At 43.6% G+C, this 24,972-nt stretch overlaps 1 protein-coding gene and 2 long non-coding RNA genes across 6 annotated transcripts in view; all 3 read left to right on the top strand.

Annotated features, from left to right (window-relative positions):
- The first annotated feature begins 5,699 nt into the window (after positions 1-5,699).
- On the top strand, positions 5,700-11,050 carry LOC134143376 (uncharacterized). The gene is made up of 4 exons (XR_009959098.1): positions 5,700-5,775; positions 6,926-7,705; positions 8,517-8,590; positions 10,724-11,050. It is a non-coding gene; the product is annotated as an uncharacterized LOC134143376 (long non-coding RNA).
- Positions 11,051-11,072: 22 nt separating this feature from the next.
- Positions 11,073-14,047, top strand: LOC134143375 (uncharacterized). Its single transcript, XR_009959097.1, has 4 exons — positions 11,073-11,932; positions 13,142-13,283; positions 13,442-13,615; positions 13,812-14,047. It is a non-coding gene; the product is annotated as an uncharacterized LOC134143375 (long non-coding RNA).
- Positions 14,048-17,424: 3,377 nt separating this feature from the next.
- PTPRF (protein tyrosine phosphatase receptor type F) overlaps positions 17,425-24,972 on the top strand; it is a 386,501-nt gene continuing 378,953 nt past the window's right edge. Inside the window, exon 1 of one of the 4 annotated variants that reach the window (XM_062581931.1) lies at positions 17,425-17,486. The gene's annotated coding sequence lies outside the window, so the exon portion shown is untranslated. Of the gene's footprint in view, positions 17,487-17,661; positions 17,738-24,972 lie in introns of those variants that run through there. The other 3 variants (XM_062581932.1, XM_062581929.1, XM_062581928.1) reach the window with 3 other exon arrangements.

The raw sequence follows: 24,972 nt of genomic DNA, 5'->3' as shown, positions 1-24,972 counted from the left end.
GTCCCAGTTTCTTACCATCTTTCACCTATTGTATTTGCAGGACCCTTTTGTCAGCCAGTGCAAACAGCAAATTTTCCAGACATTCTCTGTGCCTAACTTCTCAGAAAACAAATGCCACCACACGCTCATTGCAGCTTGAGTCTCTACAGCTATCTTTGCCTCCCATCAGTGTCATATATACCTCCTTTCAAGGCTCACAGCCCTCCAGCAGGGATTATGACCCTGCCGAGATTAGTTTAAGAAGTGGTGCTTCTGATTAGGCAGAACTTCATCTTTGGGATATTGTATAGAGAAGAATGAAATGTGTAGCAGAAAACTTAGAACAGAACTTATTTGAATTTCAGCAGGTATCTTATTTCACTAAATTTCTTGAAGTTCAGCCTCTAGCCATTGAATGCTGTCTGCTTAGCTGCAGAGCTATCAAATTTTTGTCACTTGTTCTAGACTCTTCAGTGATGCCCAGTTTAACCTGTAACATCATGTTTTTAAAATGTTACAGATTCAACTCCCCATCATTAGTAGAAGGCATTTTTGACCCCTTAAGACTCCAAAGGCATTCTGATTTAGTAATAACCTTGTGGTGTGGGCACCAGAACTGGACATTGCAGCCAAGGCATGGCCATATCATGCCGAGCACAGAGGTAATGGGATCTCCTGGCCAGCACTTGGTACTCAGGAATTTCCCTTTGGCCCAGAACAACGCTGGCAGCTCACGTGTGAGTGCTCCTCCGCCAAGACTCGCGAGTCCTTCACAGCAGCACTGCTTCCAAAGTCCTTGTTCTGTGTTTGTAGCCCTCGCTCTTTGCTTTTAGGTAAATGAGTTTGCTATTGCTGGTAGTAAAACAGATATTGTTTGGCTGTTCCTGTGTTATACACAGTCTGGCTCGCTTAGTGGATGACTCTCTGCTGTTTATCACCTGTGATGTTTGAAGGGTAGCTGTGGGGTAACAGTCTTCTGCTCCTGGCAGTCAGAGCACTGGCTCATGCCAGTTGGAGGGACCTTCTTCCCCAAAGCAGGCAACTGGCAATGTGAGCACTTGCTTTCTTCCTTCACCACCCACTTACCCTGAGCAGGCTGGCAAACACCATTTGCTGGGTTCCCTAGTTCTGTCTTGAGTGTGCAGGTTTCTTGAGATATATTTAAAAATCTGAAAACAGAGGGTGAATAGCAAGATGACAAAGCCTGAAGATGATACAAAATTACTCAGGTTACTGCAATGAAGCTAAACACAACTAAAGCTGATTGTGGAGAGTGGAGAATGCACTCGTAATACTAAGTGACTGAGTTTTAAAATGGCAGATGAAACTCTATTCATAGCTGCTAAATAATACACAAGGGGAAAAGTAACCTTAACTATACATATAAAATCATGGGTTCTAAATTAGCAATTAGTACTAGGGAAGAGATAGTGAAGTCACTGCAGATGTTCTCTGCAAACACCATCTTACTGCTCAGTATCAGTTTAAAAAGTAAATCTAGTATTAGGAATTAAGAGTAGAAAGCAAAATGAATAACATCACTATGTCACCCTCTAGATCCACTCTACAGTCATGTACTGGTTCCTCACTTTCTCTTTCAGCTTCCTTTCTTCCCCTCTTGAAGACCATATTAAAGCAATGGAAGAGGTGTAAAAACCTGTGCTATCAATATACTTACCAGAAATTTGGAAAAGAGATTGAACAGTGAAATGACAAAATTTGTCAGTAGTTATTCAGGGTAAAAAGACAAGAATTGTAAAGAGATGAAAAGTATCTTACAATTCATAAGGACCGGACAACAAGATGTCATTAAAATTAATGTTGATAGCTGTAAAGTGATGTATGTGAGATGACACAGATCTAACGTCATATGAACATGCTGGGCTCAGAGTTGACTGTTACCACACAGAAAAATATTTTGAGGTTATCACAGAGAAATGTATGGAAATGTCTTCTCAGTGCTTAAGAGAAATCAGAAAAGCAAGTAGAATTACCAAGGAAGGAAGACAGATGGCAACAGTGATGAGGTCACCATACAAACCCAGGCATCGCGTGTGCTGGGAGCTCCTCTGGTCCTCCTGGCTGGAAGAGCAGAGTGGAACTGAGAAAGGAATAGAGGACAGCAGCAAGAAATAGCTCAAAAAAAAGATTCTCAAGAACCAGTGCAGTTTCCCCATGGGAATGGCTAAATAGATTAGGATTCTTAACCCAGAATGACATAGTCATGATAGAAGTTTGTAAAATCCTGAACAGTCCAGAAAAGTTGAATAGAGATTTACTGTCCAATGCCTCTTTCAATACAAGAAGTAGGGGCACAAGCAAAGCAAACCTTAGGAAAACCTGGAGTTGTGCCTGGTGAAGGCAGGGATAGTATATTAGGAAAGTACCTGCTTTTGTCCACTGTATGGTCTGGGTGGACTCCTGGTGTGACCCTTACGACCACTGCTGGCCCTGTGAGGGCAGGAAGCGCAATGGGAGTTAGGAACAACCGCCTTGCAAGAAGCAATGAGGATTGCATACCCTGCGAAGGACAGGGCTGAGGAGATACGATAAAGTCTAGAAAATCGTAAGTGATTCGGCGAGGATGAGCAAAGCTAAGCTATTCACTATTCCTCACAACAGAGGACCTGACAGCTCCCAGCTCAGATGGGTCACAAATGGAACACAGATAGTGTGGAAAAATACCTCCTTTTGTTGTTTATATTTAAACAAAATTAAAATTACGGAACTCACTGCCACAAGATATCACAGAGTATATAAGTAGGCTCCAAACAGGATTAGATAAGTTAATGAAAGATAGACACATCTGTAGCTATGCGACACAAAAATTGATTGAAATTTTCCTTTTAGAAGCCTAAAAGTACCACTATATTACAGCTGTAGCTAATTTTTCCCTGGCCCAAATGACTGAATACCCCATTCTTAGATTTCTACAAACTGTATAACCTTCTACATAGCTATTATAAAAAGTATCAAGTGTAAGCTTATGGTTTCTGGTATATTCTTAGCCTTTGATAGAGAATGCAAATGCTATTTTAGAGCAGACCGTGAACAAGGCACTTTGCCAAGACAAGCCTTTGGTGCAGCCTGTCTTCTTTCATCTATTACTAGGGCTTTTTGTGTTGCAGTATTTCCACAATTTTTGTGCCATCCACAAACTTAATGATTAACAGCTTTCGTTTTCTTCTTTCTTCAGTGCTAAAACTTGCAAACTGTGCAGGGCCAGGAGCTGATTCCTTAGGACCTTTCAGTCATATCTGCTGTTGTGAGAAGTCTTCATTTACCATTCCCCGGCAAACCTGTTTCAAAACTGTCTAGGAGCCACCATCTAATTCGTTTAATCTTCAGCACATTTACTTATATGTTTCTAATTAATTAAAGAGAATGTTTGGTATTAGTCAATGTCTAACAGAAGTCTAGCTGTAGAGAGTATTAATATACTATTACCTTTTTTAATTAAATTTGTCAGCTACACAAAAATATATCAAATTAGCTTGGTATTTTCCATAAATTCAACGGATGTTGGTTGTATTTGCCAGCTTTAATTTTTCACCAGACTGCTGTATCAGTCATTTCACTATTTTGCAGGGGCTAGTGGTCAAGGTGAAAGCCCTACAATTGTCTCTTCTTAAATACTGGATCAATATTAGTTTGTTTTTTTGTTGTTGTTGTTTTTGTTTATTTTTTTAACAGATCCCTGAACTTTTCTTAGTTTCAAAACTTTGTAAAAAATATCAGTAATGATCTAGATAGCTTCCTGGCTGGCTCCTACAAAATTCCCAGATGCAAATTATCCAAACTACTGATCTAAAAATGGTGCTATGCAATGCCTTCCATGATAACTGGGAGTTAATTATGTCTCACCATCATTTAACATGACAATGTCATCTATCTTTTCCCCTGAATACAGCGGATGATGATTTATTAAAAAAAAGTGCTTTTACAATTTCATCATTTCTAGTAATAGACCAATAGTGCTGCTAAGATTGTTTTCATTCCAAATACACTTACAAAAAGATGGTTTTTGAAATTAATTGCTAGGCATAGCTTTCTAGTTATATCCTGACCCATTCTCGATTTTAAAAAATGACAAAGATTAGTCAGAATTTCAGCTTCTTCTATATTGATTCTTAAATTTATTTGGCTGGTGGTTTAAAAACTACTACTCAACTCAAATGATAATTCGAAATAAAAATGAAATTGAAAAGAAAGATGAAAATCAGTTGGGAGTGGAGAGAGCTCTTTCTCCCAGTTCTGACCATAGATCTGATTTTCAATTCCTCTCTAAAATTTTCGCTGTTGTACTAAAAAATAGTGTTCAGAGTCTGGTAAGCTCATCAGTTATGGAAATTAGTTTGGGGAAAGCTAAATTTAGGCTTAAGGAAGCCATATGGAAGGGATACAGTATACACCAACCTGCTGTCCGCGCAGGAGACGAGTGGTGGGATCAAGGTAGGTGGACGCGGCTCCAAAAAGGCTCAAAGTGTTGCTAACCCCTGGCGCGTGCTGACGACGCTGGGAGAGAGCCGTTCTCGCTGAAATACGCTCTACGTCTCAACCACCTTCTAGGCGCTTGCGGCTTCCTTGGAGACATTCCTCTGGATCTCAAATCCTAGCTCTGCTGACACTTTCAAGCCTTTCAACAAATCCATTCTGCTGCCATTTTGCATTTTGCCTTGCCCCCCCCCCCCAAAAAAAACCACAGACATGTCATATAGGTTTCCATCATAAATTTTACAGAGGCGTAACAAATTGTGTTAGAAGGAAATAGCTCAGTCAGTTTAAATTTAGAAGTTCTGTTTGGGTTTTTTTCAATACTTATGACCTAAAGATTTTAAATCGTCAGGTAATGCAAGTATTCAAGAAACTGAGTTTATTTGCCTCTATATAGTATTAATAATGGATTTGGCTTTCCTTCCAGTTAAGTAAGTATATTAAATAATATTGATGTTTATAATTCTGAAAATGGCCCCAGAAATTCTCTCTATGAAATTAGTAGAAATTTTGCTATCGACTTCGATGGGCTCAAGGTTTTACCCATAGCAATTAGCAGTCATTCTACTGTATAACATGGCTCCCTTAAGGTCTGCAGAGCTCAGTGTAATTATAACAGATTGTGTAATCAGGCTGACAGGACATGCAAACCAGAAAGAAGAGCCATGCCTCTCATTTTTTTTTAAATTTTAAAATAAGATATTTCATAAAAGGAAGAGAAAATTTAAATGAATGTATTTTAATTATAAATGTCTAAAACATAAACTAATGATTAGGATGACATAGAAAAATATTAAACAAAACATCAAGGCTGAAAATATTTACATTCAGTCATTCAGTATTTCTTTTCTAAGAAGGGAGATGTTCAGCTAAGGTTTGCTGTGCCATTTTTAAATATGACTGGGGTATTCTCTCCAGAAAAAAAAAAAAAAAGAGAGAGAGAAAATCTTGTGAGTAAAGGATGGAGCCAGCCTTAAATTAGGATTTGCTTTAGCTTTGCTAGTGTATTAGGCAATCAGTATTATTTGGAAAGGCATCGTCAAGGTCACCAAGCCCCAGATTCACCATGCTTCCCCCTTATGACTGTTTGCAAAGTTGTTAGAATTCTTAATATTTGTTTTCCTTTCTCCCAAATGCTTCGGTATTCGGAGTTTAAAACAACCCCCCCACACACGCACTTCTCCAACCCCAGCGGTCACGAGCGACCCCGTCACCGCCGCGCGGGCTGCGCAGTCGAGGCCCCCGAGCAGCCCTGCAGCAACGCGCCGGCGAACGCAGCCTCCTCCTTCCTACCGCAGCGAGGTAAGATGTGAATGCTCAGCACCCAACAGAAACACTAAACCTGATTTTTTTCTTTTTTTTTCTTTTTTCCAACCAAACAACCGTCCCAGGCTGAAGTAGCAGTGTATTTCTTACAATTCATAAGCAACTCCAAAGGGTGGGGGGGGGAAGTGCATGCACATAGGGAGGTGACAAGAGGCAGCCTGGGGAGGGAAGTGAAGCAGATGGGACATTTAATTCAGGGAACAAACTAATTTAAATCTTTTGAGGAGTTTGTTATTATTTCCAGAGTGTTAAGAATGCATTTTTTTCCATGCATATAAAATGCAACATCTCTGTTCTGAACAGCTCTAAGAAGAAATGGTTTATAAAAATCTAGAGCGAAGAGAAAAAGTCCAAAATGTTTTTATGATATCCTTTAAAAATACTATTTATTTCATAGATTTATATAAATAGTCATAAACGTGCAGTTGGTTCAGGTCTCTGGGGTAAAGGCAAAAGCAGGCAGATTTATAAAATGGGTTTATGTGCCAGGGTGATTGTAATGGCTCCTTCTGTCAGGTAAACACATAATTAGGATGTTTTCAAATAAATGTATTATGCACATGATTGAAGCCAATCCAGGCTGCAATATAAATATTATGCCCCCTTTTTTTAAAAAATGTTGTATAATTACATATCTACCCATGAAGCTTCTCGCCTGATAGGCATCTATTTATGCAACACCACACTGTGGCTTTTCCACAGGTGCTGTAGCAGATACTCGCTGAACACGCGGACTGCCTGATTTTTAAACTGCAGTATCTCAGCTTTCTCTCAAAATACTAATTCTGCCTCAACCCCTTTTTGCCTAATTGCTTCTTAGATTTATTGTTTAATTAAAACTGTTCTTGGGTTATACAAACAACAAATTCCACTAATGCGTGTTTTTTCTACATACAAATTATTTTCAGAGGGGTTATGTATCCTCAGATTTTGAAAGAATTACTTGCTTCTCGGCTGGGCTGTCACCGCCAAGCATAACCTTGTGGTAAAAAGCTGAAAGTTGAAGTTTACGACGGTAGCGTGACAAAGCTTTATCTATAGAGTCAAAATGGCAATATTAAACGCCATTTGAAAGACTGATGCAGTCTTTAAGCCAATGCAGTACAAACTCCTCTTTATTTTATAGCGTTTTCGTTTGGACTGTCACAGCACGTTCCATCGCGCGCTGGCGACACACAAATAAGATTGGAGCGACGTGTTGAACGAGGAGGCACCCCAGGAAGACGTTAAGGGATCTCTTCCTCTTCTGCGTGGCCTGCTTCCCCTCGACGTCTTCCTTGCCTCGCTGCGTCCCCCGGGGATGTGCGGGGAAGGACAGCGGGCGCCCGGGGGACAGAGCAGCGCTGCCCGCGGGGGCCGTAAGAGGTTTCTCTAGGCATCTCACTGCCCATCTGGACATGTACTTCCTGGCTTCGGAGCTGAATTTTTAATTTGAACAGCTTTTTGTCTGGTCTGGACAATACAAAAACATCTGCTAAAATCCCTGCACCTGGAGAAAGTTCTAGGCAGACACTCCAGCTTCAGCAGCGCGACTCTGCCCCTCAGCTTTGCCCATCATTAAAAAAAAAAGAGAGGAAAAAAATCAGCTATAAACTTGCAGCTGGATCCTCTTATAAAAGGAATACTGAAAAAGTGAACGCTTCTCTGCAAAGAGCAGATGCAGCAGTTTCCCCAGACGAGAAGACTCTAGCTCACGGAAGGTGTCCGCCTGTCTTGCGTCCTTCAACACTGAAGGGCTCTCTAGCAGATCAGGGAGGCATAACATGAACGGAGACAGACAGAACTGGACAAACTCAAACTAGAAATTAAGATGCACGTTTTTAACACTGATACAAACTGCTGGAACATCCTCAGCCCACCTCCCCTGGGTGAGGGACCTTACTCCCGGCAGCCCCTCTCAAGCGCTGTAGGTATCCTGCTTCCCCCCACCATAGCCTCTGTGCTCACCTTCAAGTAGCTCCTTTCTCCCTCCTTTATCCCCCTCTGCCCCAAGCACTTTTTAGTGTCTCCAGCCTGCACAAGAGGGGAAGGCTTACACTCTGCATCCTTTGGGGAACTGGGATAGAGGCTAGGATACAAAATTGTGGGAGGAATTGGAGGAAAAGGGTATCTCATCCTCTTGTTACCGAGGTTGGGATGGGGGAATTGCACTGTTGCTACAGGAAGGGGCTATTTCCCTGTTCAGAGAAAGGAAATTCGGAGGATGCAGACAAATTGCTGGCACAAAGGTTCTCTCTCCTTTTGTGTCTCTGATGCAGCAAAGCACGTCCCAGGTTCACCCAAGCGCTGGCTGTGCTGTGCCCTACCAGTAATGCAAAGAAGCTACCTGAATTTACAGCTGCTTTACACAGCCGGTGCAGAACTCAGCAAACAAACCATGCAGTGTGTTTGGTCATAGTATTGATGTACTTTTTACCCTAAGGAGACCCTTTAAATTCAAACTAGGCACAAAGCTATACCCTTTATGTTAGGCTGTAATTTTACATATAGTTTAGGCCAGCATAAACTATCACGGCTGCAGAGAGAAGTTTCAATTGTCAGCTAGCAAAAACAAACCAGCTCTGCTACGGTCAACAGCTCTGCTTTCCCACTGGCTACAGCTGTTCATCCCAGCCCTTGCCTAATGGCCATCGTGTTGGTGCAAGAATAGGCATGGCTGCAAAGGAGAGTACATCGAGGTTAAAACATGACTTTTTTTGCCGATTTGTTTAATCTAGAACTGTCCCTTGATGCGGTTCATGCTGTAGCCACTCAAGTGCTTCTGCCACCTCAATGGAGAATGGAATCTCAGGTAGGAAGAATATGATTTGGCTGCTTCTTTTGCTGATGGTACTGGCTTATTCTGGATTAAATTGTATTTGAAGCTCAGGTCTTAAAATACCAGGTGGGCTATGAAGAGTGTATGGAGTAACACACACAGTTTTACTTTCCCCAGTAAAACGGGGCAAGGCCTGTCTTAGTGGCAACTCTGGTCCTGCCCCAGGTCCTGGGGAAGGCTGCAGTGGGTAGGGGCAAGACATGGAATAGAATAGGTTCATCTTCCTTTCAGATGCCTGCAGGAAATCCACAACAGACCAAAGCGGCTGAAGTTTGCTTGTCTTTCCTTCTTGCAGTTTCAATTTTTGTCAGTTCGGAATGCTTTAAATCAACTCCTAAGACTGCACTGGATGCTATGGTGCACTACAGGAATGCCTGAGGGAACTTATTTGTACAACTCCTTTTAAAGATCACTTTGTATTTTAAGAGAAAAAAGATTTTGAGTGAAGGTTTTTCTTGACAGCCAAAAAGAATTATTTAAGAATTTAAGGTTCTTTACTTGCTTTTTAAAAAAATAGCCTGTTTAATTCCACCTCTCTTTGTGGAACTCTGCAGTTCCTTTTCCTTTCAGCTGAGAACCAGTTGGAGGATGGGGAGAGACAGAAGCTGAGTCCACCATTTAAATCAAAACTGAATATGAAAATCACTGTTTTCTTTCAGTACTGGTCAGGCAAGATCAGAACAGACCTCAGTGTAGCCCCACGTTTGGTACAGAGGAAAGCATAAAAATCACAAGACATGTGGACTATTCTGGGCTCAGCAAGTTCTCAGCCTGATTTCTAATAGTTAAAGAATGACTTTCACCCAAAAGCATGAGATACAATAGTGCCAGACAGTTTTAGTCATTCTATACAATATTATACACTGAATATTCTTTGTATCACAGGAATGTAGTGCCCAGATTATGTGAAAATTGTAAAAATCTTCAACATCTCAAAAGAGCATAGTTAAGAGACAAAAGAATTAAGACTGTGGGTGACACCCCCAGCTTCTCAGTCACAGAAAAATCTCGCAAACTGAAACATTATTGAAACAAAACAAAGAATACTGCACAGCAGGCACAATTCTCCTTCTTGAGAAAGAATGGGAAGGCAGGGAGAGAGAGCGAGCAAATCACCCAAGCCAGATATTAGTCACATCACTTCATGCATGACTGAAAGGTGCTCAGATACTATGGTGATGAGGCTAATCCAAGAACCTATACAAAGCAAATTTGGCAAGTGACGTGCTGAAGTTGTTTAAAAGACTTGCAGATGGGAAAATGTGGGCTAGAGGAATACAAGCAGGGGTGACTGCAGTGCCTCTGTTTCGAAGTTTGCCTTAGAGGCTTTCCCAGCAAGGAAAGCTGAGAAGAGCAGCCAGTCCCAGAGTGGTGACTCAGTCCTTGAAGTGCTCCGTAGGGAAGTGGTTGGGGGCTGTGTGCGCACACATGTGCGTGCTGGAGGGAACAGGAGTGGAGAGAAAAAGGAAAAGCTAGATGAACCCCGAGAGCTGATCACTTGAGGGTTATTTTAGAACAAAAAAGGCATGCAAGGCTGTATAAAACACTCAAGTTTAGAGGAGGGCCAAGGAGGAAGCGCTCTGTAGGGGCAGTGGTTCAGGAAGAAACAGCTAAGGAATGCTCAGCCAGCCAGTTTCATTTGTCAAACATGCCTAACCCTTCAGTTTTGGAGAAATGCCATCTCAGGATGCTTATAAAAACAAAACCAAACACCATTCTCTGTAGTATTTGCAGAGTGTCTACTAGAGCCAACTCTCCCACAGTTTAACAGTGCCGCAGAAAACCTTTATTCCCAAATTTGACCAAAGTCTGTACCATGTTTATTGTCTCTTTCTCACTCGCTTTATTGCTCTTACTTAAATTTGTAGACAATTGCCTTCAAAGCTTTGAAATATATTTTTCAGCAATAGGTTTCTGCATCCATTGCTCTGAACATCTTAATGGGAATGGTGTTTAGAAATAACATTATTATCACCACAAAAGCAAAAGTTGTGCCTAAGGGCTGTACCTTTCTGTTAGAATTGTGATGGAAAGCCTTGTTAAACAAAATTTATTCCCTGAAATGCTGAGTATCTTTAATAGGAAACTTATAACCTCCCTGAACAGCCCTTGCAGCTGATGTCTGAAGTGCTCAGAAGACCGCACCTGTTATTCCAACAGAGGTGACCTCTGAGAGAAGAAAGACGTTCTGTATAAATACTGAGCTAAGTGACTTTCCCCATGTCTCCTCAAATAACACCCAAATATCTTTTCTTGTCAAAATCTTGCACTTGTCCCATAGTATACACAGTAAATCATGACAACTAGTGACTTATTTGAAGGCTGGAGCCCAAAGCAAGAGGTGCTGGTGCTGAAAGAAGTTTAACCAGTCACCAGCCTCTAAAATATTAAGCCATAAAATACAAATCTATTTTTTTACAAAAGAAGTTTAAATGTCCTGTCAAGACAGCTGGTTCCTGCTGGGATTCTTTTTGGTGGAGAGGGGAGGTGATGAGCAGATAGGGGGTGGAGTGAGGAGTGAAAGGAATGAATTAAAGAAAAATACTCATTAAGGAACAGCTTCATTTTATAATACATATATATCCTTCTGTGAAATCATAGCAAAATTCTGGGAAGAATTTATGTCCTTTCCAAGCTCCTAAGATTAAGTCTTATATATGTCGTATATCCCTCATTCTGGCCTCTTCCCAGGTGAGAATTTTGCCCAGCGAGAGCTATGAGGATTACTCACTTGCACAGGCCAGGAGGAGAACGCTGCTCCGTGCTTGTACCCAGGGCTGTGGAAGTTAATCCCACCACAGTCACGCTTTATAGCGCTACAGTCTTTCATAGTAACTGTGATACTTCCACGTTGTTCGTATGTAGCGAGGACTAAAATGTGGTCCTTGCACAGAGCCTGGATGCTGGGCTTCACACAGAGAAAATACACTGTTGGTTATAAGAGTAATAGGTAAAATTCAGCAGCATAATTCTAGATCTGCCAAGTTCACAGCTGCCTATAGCACTCAAGGCCAACTATAGCACCTCTAATAGTTTAACCACAAAATCCAAACATCCACTCTTATAGTTGGGCTGGTCCCCAGATCCCACCTCTGGGCTTGACTGTAGAAGATGAGTGGCCAAATTCTGCTACTTGATTTCTTTGTAGACTTCTGCCTTAGAGCAGTGCCACAGTGACAGTGCTGTGTCTGAGGGTTCCTATGACCCTTCCAACTCCAACCTTGCAATTTGCATATAAAAATCTGAGACTCTCTGATGTGAGAACAGTACTTTATTTCCCTCGTCTTTTCAGGATTACAGCTCTCAAACACTGAGGTAAGAAAATGAGACTTCCTATTTATTACATCTTGAAAATTTCAGGATCAGATCTTCTAAGTTAGAAAGAAAATTTGGTAAACAGCAATCACATCAGCTCCTTTTGGGATCTAATAGGCAAGCCAATATATATTTCCTGTTTGCCTGTCATCTGTGGCAACACAGCTGCAGTCAGGGTGATCCTTCTTTCTGTTACAATCTCTGGTCTTCAAATTACCTCTTTATCTTACGTGACTGTTGTCAGAGGGTGCTGCTGCATATATAACCAACGGCAGAATCCACGCTGCAATCAGAACGTGAGTAGATGATGCATACAAGGGAAAGCACTAGCTTTGCAGTCCTACAAAATATTAAAAGCTGGTAAGAGGCACAGTTATTTGCCTAAGTAGCAGCCATTTGAACAGAATCATTTTTGGCACAGAGGAGTACTTTGAGATACTTCCCTTGCTTTAACGTGAAAAAATTCTCTATTACTTCATCTGCTACTTGGCTGTGGGCTGAAAATTTGAGGTGTTTTTTCATTGCAGAAAGAGGGTGTGGAAAAGTTTAGTCAGCATAAAAATTTAACCTCTCTAACAAGGTCTATAAATTTGCTACGAGGTAAGTCAACGCCACTCCCTTTCCTGTCCAAATGCTAATAAGGACAAGCATTTAATCAAAAACCCACTCCTGTGCACATGAGCTGTTAGTGGCATTCCTCATCCAGTACTTACAGCACAACTTGAAATTTTAAAACAGAGTTGTTTCTAAGGGGCCCGAACATAGTCTCCACTACTGTCTTAACTGCTTCACGCCTTCTTTATAAATGCTTTCAACATGTTCTGAAAACTAAATATAAAATAAAGAGGTAAACAGGACTAAAAATTAAAATGAAAAAAAGAATTGGGCTGAAATTACAATTTCCAGTAGACACTGCTTTTCCTAGTGTGAAAGCAAGGAGGGGAGCTCGCAGTCCCCAGATGGATTTTCTGACAAGGCTGAAATTAGCTACGAGCTTTGATCAAATATCAGGAATGTCTTCTCAGCATTTGTCATGAAGAAAAAAAAAAAAAACATTTCTTCCCCACAGCAGGTACAAAAGCCCAGGCACTTTGCAAATCTGGGCCAGGCTAACATTGCTGCCATTAAATGACTTGGGCTTCTTTGAAAATCATAGTCTCTTCCTTCCTAGTTTGCCATGATCTGAGAGTTTGTGCTTTGAATTTGCAGGGGGCTGTAAAAGCCAGCGGGCACTGACCAGGCTCAAAGTCCTTCAACAGTGTTCAAGATGAACCGTCCTCTGGTACACAGCACCGGGCTTGGGCGACTGATTTCACTTCACTGTTCTGCCACAGGCTCCTGCATGACATTAGTTAAGTCAATTAGCTGCTGTGTGCATCTGTTTTTCCTCTCTAAAAGGGGGGCAGTAGTAATATCGTACATCACAGAAATCCTGTGAGGATAAATATATTAGTTTAGGAAGTGCTGAAATACTAGTGTGATTAGTGCTCTTCTCCATTTCTTTGACAGACCATATTTTGCAGCCTGGGAACCTGTGGTCAGCCAGACCATAAAGAATCAGTGCTGAGGACCACCGGAGTAACTCTTAAATTGGCTAAGCACAGACACCATTGCAATGAGAGCCATAAAAATGTGGATTTCTCAGAGATCTGACAAAAAAGGGGAGCAGAGACCACTTCAGTGGTAAGCTTATTGTACTTACAAATTGCTTTCTTTAATTTATATTTACATGATGTGTCATTTCTAGAGATTTAAGTTCCTCTATTTTCATTTATTGAGGATTAGAGAAAGGCAGTGAACTGACCTTTGGGGGCTTGAACGTGTGGACACCCTACTGCAAAGGATAATTATTCACCTGTAATTCTGCTTTTTTGGACAGGTGACTGCATTCATACTTTTGGGAGACATATTCCATGACACAGTTGCCATTACTTCCACCAGATTTTGGCCCTTTGCAAAAGCAGAAGGTCATTTCAATTTTAGTACCAGTGAGCAGTATCTCAGGGCCTTCCTCTATCACATTTTATTCAGTCAGGAACCAGAAAACTTTTCGCATTTACTCAATGCCTGAAGTATAGTTCTGTGCTAGGAATAAAATTGTCAAGTTGTGTGCTTTTTTGGAGTTATTTACAATGAACTTACCATTCTGTTTTATAATGAAGAAAAGGAGATAAATGAACAGAAATGAATTATTAGAATTATTATTCATGCTTATGTCTTCGTAGTATCTCTAAGGCAATCGAGGGGAGCTTCAACTATGTTAAGCACTATGCAAAGCCACAGCAAGAGAGCCACAGCATATCCTAAACTGATCTATTCAGGTTGATGGTATAAACGATGATCGAAGGGAAAGACAACTGTACTTTCTTCACAGAACAGTTAAGTAAGGTTTAAGAGAACTTAAAAGGCCTTGACCAGACACATTGGCTGGTGGCTGAGTCAAGAAATGGAAGCAAATACCACTGTGGCATGTGTCTGTGCTTTTATAATAAGGCTGACTTGTGTTTTTTCAATCAAGTACAGTTTGTAACATTGCAAAATTAAGGACAAGTTGTTATCCCCTAATTAAAGATACCAGAGATGATACCAACTCATGTTGTGGATGAAAAAGTTTCAGGGATGTCTCTACAAGGCCACAACAGTTTCTTTAGTCAGGGAAGACTAGAAATGGGCAAGATAGAGTTTTGTATTTGGAGCAAACCAGAGAATTCTAATAATTCTGTCTATGAAGGAAATAAAAGAATCTTGGGGGTAATATTGAAAAAATGGTGGGCAGTCAGAGTCAAGGCCATATGGTCCTCAAGCTGTGCTGTCAAGTAGATCTACGGATGGAGATGTATTATCTTACATTTGCACAAAGTTGAGCACTTGCACTAAGCACTTGTGAAACCAGAAGACCTGGCAATACAATTGACAGTTATTACAAAATCGGGTGAGAAAAAGTCATCAGCATGTATACTGTCCACAATAAGAAATAGCTGGGAAAGTTTCTGATAGGTTTTCCGGCTTATAGATCCAATCCAAAATATTTAGCAAGTTTAGCAACACCTGAAATGAGCAGGGAAGTTGTTCTGGCAAGTCTCAAAAACTCAGAATCCTAGTCTTTTGATTTTATATTAATTTATTATGTTAAAGGTAAAGAAATCCCATCCCACAGAATCTATCCAATAGCCTGCTATCAAATAACACATATGACAGGAATATGGGTGTAAACGTTTCCTCTGGAGATCTGGATCGGATGGAAGGAAATGCTACTGAGAGTTTAACCAGATGCTGCAAACACAAAGTGAGACTTTATTTTCCAAAACACTTGCCATTGAAATGGCTAGATCGGCTGAAGTTATGAGAGATACAGAAATGAAACAACACGGTGCTGTGTGAAAGCTGATGGGCCAAACTCGGGGATTGTCCTTAGGACTCTGTGCAGCCCCCCCCCCCGTAGTAGTATAGCCCTGGTGACAACATGCCAGTGCATCCTGTACTATGCGAATGGCTTAAGCCAACGTCTCTGCTTCGAGGAACAGCAAACCTCAATTGCAAAATCCTTGAATACCTGGAGGACAAACTGGCAGGACAAACTGGGGAACATTGACCACAAAGCACCAATGTCTTTTGGGCTTATGCTAGTCACAGTCTTTCAAGCGTTTACAAGAGTGGACAAGGCACATACTACAGAATTTTGGGTGGTAGCTGTATCTGAAAACCCTTTGTTTCACAATGCTGATGATTAATAGTTTACACCCATGGGACAATCATTTATATACAAGTCTTGGCTAGAAGCTCGAGGGCATCAAGAGTTTATGAGGCAGCTCCGTCAGTCACATGAGCCAGTATTTGTAAAGGTGTTTAGGAACCTGCATGTTTAAGTGTCTAAAAATACCTTAAAAATCTCAAAGAACGGCCCAACATTTCAGTGTCTCCACTCATAAATTTTTAAGCAGCTGACAAGATTAGTAAGGGAGTATTAAACCACAAATCTTCCATTTTCAAGCAACATAAATAGCTTATTGCTTCCAACGAAAATGAAGAGGGGCTGAGCTGATGTGACCCACCTTAAACTTGCCAATATTGCTGTGGCATGAGCTGAGGGAACTGACTCCCTCTTGCAGCTCAGTGAGTTCCTGCTCTGTAGTAACGCTCTCCAATAGTCTTGTGCTCTGAAGCATCCTGAAGCACATCCAAATTTTAATACAGAGAGTAGAACCCATGGGCACTTTGGCAGTGTAGCGTGGCACTAAGCCAGCAACACTTACTCTAAGCTCCATGGCCTCACTGTGTTATGCACAGAAGGGCTTTTTTGCAGCAGCATTTGGATACCAAGTAGGAAGGGAAGTATCTTGCAGCCCAAGGGCTTTCCCGTGTCAGAGCTTTTCTCCATGAGGCAGAGAGGTAAGACTGGTGCTTCCGATGCTTAGTTTAAGGCAGACCCGAGTGAAGCATGATGCACTGAACAAAAATCACACTCCCCGGAGTCACGTTCAGGGATGTGGAGCACAGTGTTCCTCAGAGGGCTTGAAGCAGCAGCTCTCAGACAGAGGAAGAACCTTCTCAACTCTGCAAAGTATTCTTTGGCTCTCAACTGGTGAAATCTAGGTGAGAGGCCAACATGAAAGAATCCTGAAAGAAATGCAGTTCCCACACATGAGAAGAAATCCTGGAGACCACAGAGGAAGAAATTAGCATGCCGTGGGAAATGCCGTCACAGTCCAAGCACAGCGCGCAGAGGAGAACGGCAGCACGGTCAGAACACCAAACTCGGCGCTACTGCCTACTCTGATGTAGGTAGTATCAGCACCTACAAAAGACTGGGCAACGAACCAAAGAGCACCAAAATAATCACTGCAGTTGACTTACTTAACCCTTCAGCCATCTTAAAAGCCCAGCGAAAACTCACCTCTATTACACTAAGTTCAGGGGACTAGATGGGGGAAAAAATAAGAGCACAAATAATTAAGCCGCTGAAGAAACAGCATGCTACTGAACGCACAGGTTGCAACGACTCTTAAGGGCCGCAGCTCCTCACCGCAAGGCGGTCCGGACGGCCGCAGGCCGCAGCGGGCCCGGGGGGCGGCCCGCGGCCGCGCGGCGCAGGCCGAGGCTCTGCGGAAGGGGGGAAGCGCGCAGCGCCCCGCGGGCCGCCCCGGCCTCCAGCCTGCGCAGCAGCCAGCGCCGAGCAGCAGCCGCCGAGGTTCAGGCGCGGGCGGCTCTGCGCGACGAGCGGCCCCGCCGGGACCCCGCCGCGCCGGCCCCGGCCCCGGCCCCGGCCCCGGCCCCGGCCCCGGCCCCGGCCGCGCCGCCCAGCGGCGGGGAGGGCGCCGAGGCCGCGCCGGGGCCCTGGCGAGCGCCGCGCCCGCCCCGCCCCGCCCCGCCCCGCCCCGCGGCGGCGCCCGCCCCCGCCCCCGCCCACACCTGGCCGGGGCGGGCCCTGCCCGCCGCCTGCGGGCCGACTCGGCGGGCGGCAGCGCAGTGCGCGCAGCGTGCGCAGGCCGCGGCGGACGGCGCCGGGGCCGGGGCAGCGCCTCGCCGCGCCGCGGGGCCGCGCGGCCCAGCCCAGGTGAGCCCGCGGGCGGCAGGTGGCGGCGCGGCGGCGGCGGGCGGGGCGGGCGCGGCGCGCGGCCCCGGCGGGGGCGGGGGCGGGCTGGCGGCGGCGGCGCGCGCGGAGCGCGGTCCCGCGCGGCGGCGGCGGCGGCGGCTGAGGGAGGAGCGGAGCGGAGCGGAGCGGAGCCGCCGGGCGGTCGGCGGGGAGCGGGCGGCTGTCGCGCGGCGCCGGAGGCAGCATGCGGGCGGCGGAGCCGCGGCGCCGCGGTAAGTGGCTCGGCCGCGGCCCCTTCCCCGGCCCCGGCGCGGCGGGCTCGTCTCCCGCGGGGCCGCCAAACTCCGCCGCCTGTTGAGCCCGCGCCGCCGCGGCCCCGGGCCGCCCTGAGCGGCGCTGCGCGCACGGCCGGGGCTCCCGCCCGCCGCCGCCACGCGGTGCCCGCTCGCCGCCGGCTGCGCCCCGCGGGGCCTCCGCGGCCGGCGGGAGGGCGGCGGTGCCGCCGGGCGGGGGCCCCCGCGCGGCGCGGGGCGCTGCCGGGCACCTGCCGGCGCTGCGCTGCGCTGCGCCGCGGGCCGGGGCGGCGGCGGCGGCGCCGGGGGGACCGGCGGCGCGGGGCGGCCCCGGGGTGCGCGGGCGGGACCGCGGGGAGCGGGGCGGGGGGCAGCGCCGGGCGCGGCGGGGCCCCGCGGCGAGGACAAAGGGCGGCGCGGGGCGACTGCCGGGGGGAGGGGAGCGGAGCGGAGCGGAGCGAGGGGAGCGGAGGGGAGCGGAGCGCCCCGCCGCAGGGAAAGAGAACGAAAACGTATAAAGCTACAAAAAAAAAAAAAAAAAAACAAAAAAAAAAACACAAAAAAAAAACCGAAATCCCTGCGCGAAGCCGCGGGCCGCCTCCGCGGGCAGGAGAGCTCGTGCGGCGGGGCGGGGGCCCCTCCGCCCCCCGCGGGTGCGGGCGGCCCCGCGGGTGCGGGCGGCGGCGGCGGGGTCGCTAACGCGGAGCAAGGTGGGGAGCGCCGCACACGAGCGTGTTTGCTCCTCTGATACTCTCGGTGCCCAGGAACTGCTTTAAAATCCCGCTTGCAGCGGTTTAAGCACCTAGCATAAATTATTTTTTTTAAAAAAAGGAAAAGTATTTCCACGCTATTAAACAAAGATCTCCTCTTACCGTCCTCTTACGTGGAAAAGATGTGCTCTGCTTCTGGGAGACTGACCTGGGCAGCTGTTTTAAAGCATTTTGGAGTTTGGTATTTATTTCAGATGTAACCAAATGAAGTTGTATTGTCAATATCAAATCAAATGTTCTCATGTCAAGTATAGAATTGAGCTGTAAAAAATGATTTAGTCTGAAGATAACTGGATAATCAAAGCTTCAGATGTAAGTTGTGTTGAATATTGCTTTTTTAGACATCTCTGAAGGCAGTTAACCTGAGCGAGGAAGGAAAGTAAATATAGTTTCCTTATTCTGCTTGTATAACCACCTTTGTTCATTTCTTAGAAGTAAATGTTAATCTGAAATTAAATTTGTTACTTCACTATTAAGGGCCTGAGCTATAAATGATCAATGCCTGTGTCTCGTTATGGGTGGTTGTTCCAGGTCTGCTGTGTGGTTTTAAAAACAGCTTTTTAAATAAAGTACGTTGCACTCCTTACGATAATGCAGGAAATGTTTGGCTCAGAAGAACAGTTTTATGGAGAGAGCAAGTGTACTTTAATCCTGATTTTATTATTTCTGCCATGGTGGTTAGCTGTGGGTTGGAGAACTTAGGAGTAATATATCCGTACGCTAAAGTGCGTGATCAGCAGTTTGAACTTGGTAAGCAAGAAGAGAAATCTGCACGGCAAAACAGCCGGTTTGTGTGATCTGGATGTGCTGCGGGTGACCCTGTTGGATTATTTAAGTTCTCAATTTCTCTTTGACCCATCATCTTAACGTGCGAGTCCCTCGGCGTACGTCACTGGCACGCGTCCTGCTCGTTGAAACAGGATGCAGCGTGGCCATACGTGCGAAGGAGTTAAAACAGCTTATGGCTGAAGAGTTAATGCATCAGCTCAGCTCGAGAGATTTTTATAATTCAGCTTAGTTACAAATATTGCCATCTGCCCTTTTCTTTGCCTGTGCGTCTCCATAAACATATCTTGGATAAGTACTGGTTGGGGCTCTTAGTGTAATAGCAGAAGCCATAGATACCATTTTATTCTCATATATTATTCCCATTGAAAATGTCAGTTGCTGGAAAAACAAATTAGGACTTCCTACATTGGCATCTTTGCTTGTGGACTGGGAGGTATGCAAGTATTTTTAAGGTTTTTTAAAAAAGTCCAGTTTTTGGGAACACTTTACTGGCTTCTCTGCTTTTGCCAATGACAGTTATCTAAGCTTGTGATTATTAGGAAAAAGATCTAAGCTTGCGGGTAACGGAGAAGAAATGTTTTCCTCTTTGTGTCTACATAATGCAGGGCTGTGGGAAGATATGCTTAATGAGGATGATTATTGCTGTGGCTTTCCATAAATCCACTTGTAATGGAGGGTTTGTACAGTTACTTCTGAATCTGTACATTTAAAAACTGCAAATAGCGATAATGGAGTTGGCTAATAGCAGACTGTCAAGTAAGTGCAATCCCTGTGATAACATTCAGCCATAGATCTGCATTTAAGTATTACTTTTAAGCAGAAAATGTTGCTTGTAGGTCATAGCATATGTGGTTTGGAGGGGAGAAGAAAACAGTTGTTGCTGCCTTTTTCTTCCTTCCTTTCTTGAATCTTAACCAGCTAACTTTATCCTTTAAGGAAGGATATTTTTTCTCTCTGGTTTGATACCAGTTTGCAGAAGATCTATTACTTGGTAGCTCCATTCGATTTGGTATTTAGATAGTAGAGAGGAATAACAATAACCATCTTTAACAAATGCATTACAGGTGTTTATCCAAGTATTAAATGTGTAGCTGCATGCTTTCTAATGCAGCTTTCACACATGCAAATTAATGAAGTTGGGACTTTGCCTTTATGAAGAATTGTAAACTTCCCCACAAAGTGTCAGTGTGCTGAATGCCACTAGGCAGAGAGTTTAACCTCATCTTGTTAGTATGTTATAAAGAATAAACCTTTGTATTTTGGTTTTGAAGTAACCCCCCAAGTGACTCCTAGAATCCAGGTTTAAAAGTTAAATTAAATTGCTCAAGCCCATTAGGCATCTTAAAAATAAAAAGCTGAAATTAAGATGTTAGGGAAAACCTAAAATATATTGTCCTGCCATAGTACAGAAGAGTGTAAAATAGCCCATTCTCTTCAAATAAAGCACTTGTAGTGGATAGTGAATAGTCCATATAGCATTTGGAATGAATTCAGTTTTAACTTACATAGCTAAGAAATAGCTTTAGCAGAAAGTTGATGTATGGATTGCTTATGTTTAACTGTTTGGAAGAATTTATTAAGAAATACTTGTGATGCTCACTATAATTGCTTATTCTCCTTTAAAGAAATACATTAACTTTAACCGTTAATATGGTTCGTGAGGGCTTCTTAGATGAATTTACTTTTACTCAAAATCTGACTGCAAAAATAAGCTTCATTTACACAGATTCTTGTGCAGTGTGTCTAATCCCATGTCTATGCTGCTTTTTCAGCAGAAATTTACAATTGCATGGGGTGGTAGCTACCTGGGAAGTATTGCAATACATATGTAAAAATACTGTCGTACAAACTCTAAAACTGAAGAATGACTCATTACACCAGTGCTGTATCAAATTCTATCTATACACAAGGTTTAAATGACAAGTTTACTTTGGGTGAGAAATATGCAATTTTCTTGTACTCTTTCTTCATCTAATGTCAAGTGAGCTTAATGAAATGGGAAATGTGGGCATACAGAAGGCACCAGTTGTAGAGCTTTAATGAGCAAGGGGAACCGGCACTACTTGGCGCTACGGTTCATGGAGACGGTAGAGACGTGGCTTCTCTGTATGCTGGAAACCAAGTTCATAGTGTTGGTGAACATCTTGAGACACTTGTTCTATCTTTTTTTTCCATAGGAGAGGTTCTTTTAGCAGTATAGACATTCACAGTTATATTTTAATTAGTTGAATTTCTAACTGCAATTCGACATTTGGCAATATTTTTCTGAATATAAGATTCAGATTACTAATACAGTGAAAATGGGATCATGTTTGGCAGGGGAGAGGGCCAATGACTGTACTCTACAGCGGAAGAGCCTGCTTTCCACTGGAACAGTGCAGGTTTTATTCAAGCCCGTGACTTTGTTTTTGTGACTGTGATTCAATATTAGAAGTTTCGCAGAGCTCTAGAGACTAATCCAGGACTTGGAGATGGACAGGCTACAGCGTGTGGTTTGTGATCTCTTTTTATTTTTATCCCCCAAATGAGGTTGCACTAAAAGTGTAGACGATGTGAACATGCAGTCACATCCTGTAGTGAGTTAGGAAACGCGTGTGAACTTGGAGGAGGGTAGGAAAGACGGTTGAGCGGAGATAGCGGGATCTCTCGGCAGTGCCCTGGTGAAAGCCCTGCGCGCGGGTGTTTGCGCGGTTGTGTTGTCTTACCTGTGTTTCGGTGGTGTCCTGTGGTGTGACGAGACAGCCGGAGGAAGCCTCGCCTGCGCGGGGCTGTCAGCCAGGAGAGCCCAGTCCTCGCCCCGGCATAGGTGGGGAATTCTCAAGCTCTTTGCAGCCTCTTCATTTAATTTCTGCTGTAGCCTTAATCCATGAATCTTTCGTGCTTTCCCGTCATCGTTCTTGGCTATGGGGGAAGAAACAGCTCGCTGTCCTCGGTGTTCACCTTGCATTCGTCATGAGAGCGGTATTGACCAGTGCCTGCAAGTATTTTTACTTTCTGTAGAAAGGTCGAAGTCTCCTCAGACTCTGAAAGGACGCGAAGGGAGGGAAGCTGGAGCATTTGCTATTTAATGTTAGTGTACACACTGTGTACATCTGTGCCTTACCAAAAAGATGATGAAACAGGTTTTGCTTGTTCAAAGGAGTTTATGGTGTAAGAATTTTCTCTAAAGATCAAAAATACAGAGGTAAGTTTGGAACAGAGAATGGAGGTGATGTAAATACAAAGCCTGGTTGAGAGCAAAATTGATAAAATATCTCTTCGTATCTGAGCTTGGTATTAGCAAAAAATAGCCCTGTTTGGATGTTTTAATTAAATGTGATCCACTGTGTAACTGAAATATGGAAGAACTGTTCATATGTGAAAGGACAGGGTGGTCCCTCTCGTTCTTGTCTTTCAACAGGCATAGAAGCTTCTAGTTTACAACCTGCCCAAAAGACATTTAATTCTTGGCACAAAATTTCATCTGCAGCTGGCAAGTGGGTAAGCACTTTCTTCCAGCCTTACTGAGAAAGAGAAGAATTATTTAAGTTGGCACAAGAAGTTTATAGTTGGGAGTTGTCAGATGAAATTGAACAGAGAAAAAATGTGAAGACTGGGTATGTGACATCCTTTTTCAAAGCCATATTAGAAATCCCAACATTGCTTAAAATGAAACAAAGCATGTATGTGCTTTACTGTGGAGAGGAACTGTCTATTGGCTTAATAGGCCTCTTTATTTTTCATTGTAAACGTAGTGATGGCACTGAATTGCATGTATGTATACAAAGGATAACATCTGTTCTGTTTTCTGAGATACAGATAGCGTAGTTGCTTTTTCGTCCCTCCGGTGTATGGATTCTTCTTTTGTGTGTCATCCTTGCTGCTGAAGTTAGCTGGGTGCTGTCTCTTCAGAAGCAGGATGTTATTCGTGGGATGGTACTTGATTCTTCAGCTAGACTTCCTCGCAAAATTAGGTCTTGGCGGAGTTTGGGAAAAGCTGTTATTTTTCTAGAGGCTTTTGTGAGTAGGGATGGAAGTGGGATGTTGCGTGGCTCTCCTTTTAAAGGAGTTTTGGTAATCTAATTTTTGGTAGGCATCAGTTTTTGTGGATCAGCCTCAATGCATTTTCATAAGATCATTAATTGGTAAAGTAAATAGATAGAAGTATGAAAGGATAGTCTAGTGTTTGGATTTTATCGTATATACTTTAAAATTGTACTATCTAGCAGTTATTATGCCTCTCATCTTTTATCTTGAGGTAGAACCATAGAAGTAGTGTGGTATTATAAAAGCTTAGTCCTTTTGGGCACAATGTGTTAAGAAGTCATTGAGACTTTTAAGACTTGCAGTGTCTTAAAGGGGGAAAAATGACCTTTTTTGCATGAAGTCCGTTTTGTAAGGTACTTTGGGGTTTTTTTTAGATATGAAGTAGTTATGCTGATTCATAGCTTAAGTAATTTGTTATACCAGATTTGATCAAAAGTTCAGTCATTACAGAATCAAAATTTGTATTTTATTTAAAATTCAATGAGAGCTACACTTGTATTTTCATTATGTTTTAATTGCTTGTATCACACAGAATTTAAGAGAATATAGAAGCTGGCTAGAAGAGGGACACAATCCAATCACATATTTTTGTGTCAAAGCTTAGTGAAAAACAAAATATAATTAACATAAGGAAAATTAGCCTCTTAAAGCTGTTAACTAGTAGGCTGCAAATAATTTTATAACATATACTCTCATTGCTTTTGTAGGGACTGCTGTTGAGCACTGTCAGAATTCTTGTGGAGTTAGTCCTCCGTGGAGTGTTGTGATCTTTGCATTATTTGTGGTAATAGACATACTTGCAAAGAAATATATTTAGCCTGAGGTTGAAATATGCATTTTTGAATATGTGTTCTTTGATACTGATTCTGTTTGCTCGCTGTGGCCTTGTTCAGGTAGCTTCCAACCAATAAAGTGCAGATTTGAAGAATTACAGCTAAGGAGAAGGGTATTTCAGCAGATTGTAGTGTTATTGCTTTGATTCCATCTCTTGACATTAAGATAAATTTGTAAACTTTTGAAGGAAAATATTATTACCTTCAATATATTTGTGAGATTAAAATCTGATGCTGAAAGATCATTCTTGTTAGTTTGATGACTTTTTTCCCTTGCTTCTGCCATAGTTTTGGAGTCCATGGAAGTATGCTTTGTGCTTTGGGTATAATGTTATGCAGGGGTACCTGGAGTCTTTTGTTTGGATTATGGGCTCAAAAAGATGCTCTGGAGTAGCGCTTTCATTCCTGAGTTTCTTGCCCTGCGTCCCATTGCAGGGGGTTCTCTTCAGCCCAGCTCTGTGGGTCGGGGATCCCAGCTCCCCACCCACCCAGGCTGGCACCGGGGGAGCTTAGGGATGCCTCAGACATGGATGTGCATGGATTTGATTTTAGCCATGCTTTTCTTTCTGGGTGGTGCAAAGTCCAGCTTTCTGCTGCTCTTTGCTGCGTTTCTGATCTGGTTGGTGTGAGTGTGGGTTTTCGATGCACCAGCGTTAGACGGGGCTGGTGCTGTGCCTCGTGCAGAGACGAATACCTCCCGACGGCTGCATGCAGCACTGTGTTTCCGCTTTGCTTTGTGTGCTGCTCGTTTCCCGAGTTATCTGGGTCTGCAGCTGAGGCCGTGATTTCAGAGAGC

Source organism: Rhea pennata, chromosome 8, assembly GCF_028389875.1.
Source record: "Rhea pennata isolate bPtePen1 chromosome 8, bPtePen1.pri, whole genome shotgun sequence".
In the NCBI taxonomy this organism is placed as follows: Eukaryota; Metazoa; Chordata; class Aves; order Rheiformes; family Rheidae; genus Rhea; species Rhea pennata.
The sequence above is the reverse complement of the archived record's forward strand: the minus strand, read 5'-3'. Positions and strand labels throughout refer to the sequence as shown.